This window comes from Megascapheus bottae, unplaced genomic scaffold, assembly GCF_031878675.1.
Source record: "Megascapheus bottae isolate mThoBot1 unplaced genomic scaffold, mThoBot2.hap1 HAP1_SCAFFOLD_118, whole genome shotgun sequence".
NCBI lineage: Eukaryota > Metazoa > Chordata > Mammalia > Rodentia > Geomyidae > Megascapheus > Megascapheus bottae.
Genome location: NW_028327300.1, coordinates 188,177 through 193,071, shown reverse-complemented (window position 1 = coordinate 193,071; position 4,895 = coordinate 188,177). Strand labels below are relative to the sequence as shown.

The following is a 4,895-nucleotide window of genomic DNA, read 5'->3' as shown; positions in this document are numbered from 1 at the left end:
AGCCCTCCTCCATCTCCTCAGGAGGAGGGGGGGGGAAGCAAAAGTCAAACTGAGCCTCCTGTGGAACATTCTGTGGGTAAACACCAGGACCAGTGTGTTTGGGCCTCTGTTTTCTCACGTCAATAGGGTGAATCATTCTTGGAACAGGGGCTGGGAAGCTGACCAGGTTCCTAAGTAGATAAGGTTAATGGTGCTCTTCCAGAGATGGCGGGGTCACTTTGAAAATTAATCCTGTTTTATTTTATTTTCTTTCCTCTAGAATGTAGGCTTATACATGAGCAGATTCAAAATCAGAGAAGAGAAGCCAACAGCAGTTCCTGGCAAGGGATCTGTAAGCATTACCACATCCCCTTTTAGGCTGACATCATCTTATTGCCCATCTCTTGGCAAGGTCTTGTCAACTTGAAGATTGGCAGATAGGAGAAAGAACACAGCAAGAAACCAAGGGATGTGAAAGCTTGGTGCCACTGTGTTCACAATGTCTAACCTGAGTCCTGGTGGAGGCCTTGCTCATTCCTAGTCTAGTTACAGACTGCAGCTATGAGCAATGATTTGGTTTGGGGCTCAGGGGTTGTTGGGGGGAGTGCTTTTGTTGCCAATATTTGATCTTGGTAGGAGAGGACGTGGAAGCTGAGGTTAGAAAGACAAGAAGCAGTAAGCTATAGGACCATGTAGAAAGAACATCTCAGACCAAAGTCATAAGCAGGTTCCAGGGTAATAACTACTCTCTCTGGATGGAAGTGGGTAGTGGGCTCTATAAGAGAAGTGTGGGGGTGGGGGGTATGGATAGGACATGGAAACTGTGGTGGAGGGGGGAGTGAACTAGGAATGTGATGGAAGTTTTATGCTAAATATTGTGTGAAGTCATTGGCAAATTCTAAGGCAAAGCAAAGGGAAGGGGCTATGTTATTCTCAGAGCCTGGCCTATATAACCAGTACTCAAACATGGGATGAATGAGCTGAGATAATGCACAGAAGTGTTTTTCAAGCAGTGAAGTATTGCAGAAAATTTTGAGATCACAAAACTATTGCAGACTTCTAGGTAGCAAGGAGGGAAAGCGAGAAGCATCTGATTCGTAGAACACCCCATCCCTGTGAAAATCACTCCGAGCCACATCAAGATGCAAAGCTGGCAAGAGCCCCACCCACACAGACTTCTGAAGAAATCACCAGCAAGGAATTCTTTCTTGTCCACCAGAGACAGAACAGGAAGGTGAAGAAGGGCAGGGCAGGGGGGTGGAGAGGGAAAGCCCTGAGAGCTGAGATCTGTGTGGCTCTGGTGTGGAGGAAGTAGGTTCTAATGAAGTACTGACTTCCCCACTGACCTCTTCTCCACAATGCAGCTGCTTTATTAGAGCCACTTGGTGGCTGGGATAGCCAGAGTTGTGACTGAAGAAGGAATGAACAGTGGGACCTTGTTGCAAAGAAGATGTGAGCTGGAAAGTGGGGGGAAGGGTAGTTCAGGATACAGGGTGTGCCACACACACACACACGCACGCACACACACACACACAGAGCAGCAGTTTGGAGCAGTAGAAATTTTGTCCTTTGGCTCATGTTGAATGTGCTGTTTGGAAATGCCATGCTAAGGAATCCATGGTTGTAACAAATTCATGGATACATTTTCACTTTCATGTCAGGGAGACAAAGAGCTGGACTCTGCCCACGCTTAGCTATAGCCGGCAGGTTTCAGCACTCTGGACAGCAGCCAGGCGGGTTCATCAGCCCTCCCTTAGGTGGTGATGAAGATTCACCAAGACTCCCAGGCTCAATGGGGAAAGCCAGGAAAACCCACCCATAGTGTCAATTGGCAAACATCAAGCCTTGCCTGACCCTGTTTCCATTTCCAAGAGAATTAAAGAGGAATTAAAATCCAACAATCTGGGATATAGGAAAATAATTTCTTACCGTACTTGAAATGTGCCGTTGCACTAAAATTACATGGAAAGTGCACATATTTTCAAAAGATTTATGATGAGAAAGAGGAGGAAAAACTCTAAAAAGCAGTTGGTAGGCTGTCAATAAAACTCAAAGAAACATGAACTTGTTGAGAAGTGGTTAAATAAATGGAACTACCTTCATATGGTAGAATACTATGCAGTCATTAAAACTGTTTCCAAAAACTCAACAATGACCTGGAGAAACACTTCAAGTACCAATTTTGAAAATGAGGGCTTTTTAAAAACAATATATAATGCAGAATCTCAATCTATGCATGAATGTTCACAATAGCTTAATTCCTTCCTTTCTTCTCTCTTTCCTTCCCTTTCCTCTTCTCCCCTTTCTCCACCATCCCTCTTCACCTCCCTTCTCCCCTCTCTCCTCCTCCCTTCAGCCCCTCCCATTTTCTCTAGGGTTTGAACTCAGGGCCTTTCAATATGCTATGCAAATGGCATACTACTTGAACCATGCCCTTTTTTTGTTGTTGTTTTTAAGATAAGGGCTCACTTTTTTTTGCCATCTTTCTATCTATACTTCCCAGGTTGACAAATGTGTACCACCATTACTATCTTTGTCAAGACGATGTCTTAAACTTCCTGCAGGGCCAGCATTGAACTATATATAATCTTCCCAACCGATGCCTATTGAGTAGCTAGATAGTGGGCAGCAGACCCTACACTAGACTATCAGCTTTGTACATGCTGTATGATTCTGTTTATATACCTTTTTGAAAATTATAGTTACATATGCACTTATGGGGTACAAAATGGTATGAGCGTTGGATGACTAAGTCAAGCTAATTAATAGAGGAGTTGTCTCAAAAGTGTTCAGGGAGTTTTTGTGAGAGCATTTGCAAATGTACTCTCAGTGATCTGGAAATGTACCTATGCTCAAGTATTAGCTATTTCACCAGGTTCTGTAACAGATCTCCAAAATGAATAATAAATAATTCATGCTTACTCCTTCTGTCTAACCAAGGCTTTATGCCTTATGATTGGCCAATGGCAAGACTAAAGAGAAGCAAATTGGAGTGTTCCAGAGCCTGCAGATGGAGTAGAGGTTGTGAGGACTGGGGCAACACCAGGGTGTTGATTTCTGTATTTGGGTTTTGTCTGGCCCATGCCTGTATGTGTCAGATAAAACTACAGATAATCTCTCTCTCTCTCTCTCTCTCTCTCTCTCTCTCTCTCTCTCTCTCTCCCTCTCTCTCTCTCTCTCTCTCTCTTCCTCTCTCCCTCTCTCTGTCTCTCTCTTTCTCCCACCCCCTGTTTCTTTCTCTCTCTCTCTCTCTCTCTCTCTCTCTCTCTCTCTCTCTCTCTCTCTCTCTCTCTCTCTCTCTCTCTCTCTCTCTCTCTCTCTCTCACACACACACATACACACACACACACTTCCATGCACCAAGGAGCTCATGCTAAATGATGGTCAATGCTCAATCAATCAAATCTGTGACCAGGGAAACCTTATTTTACACAACCAATGTAAATTTCTTGGTGTTGAGGTTGTGTCAAGGTTATATTCAATGGCACAGTGAAAAAACTGAGCCAAGGGCACGAGAGACGTCTTTTTTTTTCTTTTTTTCAAACTTCTTACAAGCCTATAATTGTTTCAAAGTTAAAAGTTAAGGGTAGCAGTACATGCTAAAGACACCTCAGTTTTGCTTTAAAAGATTAAAGAAAAAGAAATGCAAATTTTAGCTGAAAGGAAACATTTCATTATATTAACTGTGATGGGGATTTTTTTTGAGAGTTAATGGAATAATGGTCATTTACATATTCTTTCTTACCCATATTTTCTTTTCTAATTTTCTAGGGTAAATATATATCACTGTGGGAATCCCAGAGGGATTGAGGAATATTTGATGGAGGAAAATAAATACATGCCAGGCAATAAAAACATATAACTATTATTTGTTTAAAAAGAGACTGACTAAAAATGTATAAAAGGCAGAGAAGAAAAAACACTGGAAATACAAAAATTTAAGAGCAAAATGGAATTATCCGTTAAACACAATGGGAAACCATGGGGTCTAAAACCAATGCTGTGCAGGACCAATGCAAAAACCTTGCTCAGAAGACAGTCAAAGAACTATGACACAAAATCATCATCAATAAAACAGAAGATGTGGGGAACCAAATTTAGAGATTCAGCATGCCGCCAACTGGTGTTTCTAAAAAGCAACCCTTTAAAAAAAATAGGACAAAATCAGAGAGATAAAATGGAAAAATACCTTCCACATTTCTGGATGACCCAAATTCATCATTTGAATAGAGACCATGAATGCCACTCGTTAGAAATAATCCCATAACTGTTCTAGAATTTCAAGGGCAAATTCAAAAGTTTGTTCCACATAGCTGGGTGTAGCAAGCTACAACAAGACAGCACACAACAAGATGGCTTACCTAGAAAGACTAAAATGCCACACTGGGCTCACACTTTTCTCCTACAGCATTAAGTTTGAGGAGGGAGGGTTTATTTTTCTTCTCACCCACTGCATTTCTAAGTGGCTCATGACAACCACCTCGACCCAGCCACCTCGATAACCAGCAGTAAAATTTATTAAATAAAACCACTGCTCATTACTGATTAAATCAGCACAAAACCCACTTGCCTCAGTATAACTTTATAATATCTCCAAACAGTGGCTATCAGCATAGGAATAGATGGTCTTAGCCCCTGTTATCATGCACAGTATGGCTATTTTGCTCAACTTGAAGGGTTCTGCTAAATAAGGGACTAAGAAGAAAATGACCCTTGCTTCTCTGAGATGTAACTGCCTCCTTAGAGAGCAAAGGAAGATTGGAAATCCTAAGTATATTCCAAAAGTGAGAAGTTACAAAACCACTGGGGCGACATGTGTCTATGCATTTGAAAGGGAACGATTAGGACACCTAAAAAAAAAAATTCTTTCACGGGAGCAGTAACAACATTGAAACAAAAACATCCACAAGTGAATG

The 4,895-nt window shown here is 41.8% G+C and overlaps 1 long non-coding RNA gene across 1 annotated transcript; it reads left to right on the top strand.

The window, feature by feature from the left end:
- Nucleotides 1-278: 278 nt before the first annotated feature.
- Nucleotides 279-3,937, top strand: LOC150040139 (uncharacterized). The gene is made up of 3 exons (XR_016534062.1): nucleotides 279-331; nucleotides 1,035-1,213; nucleotides 3,751-3,937. It is a non-coding gene; the product is annotated as an uncharacterized LOC150040139 (long non-coding RNA).
- Nucleotides 3,938-4,895: the final 958 nt, after the last annotated feature.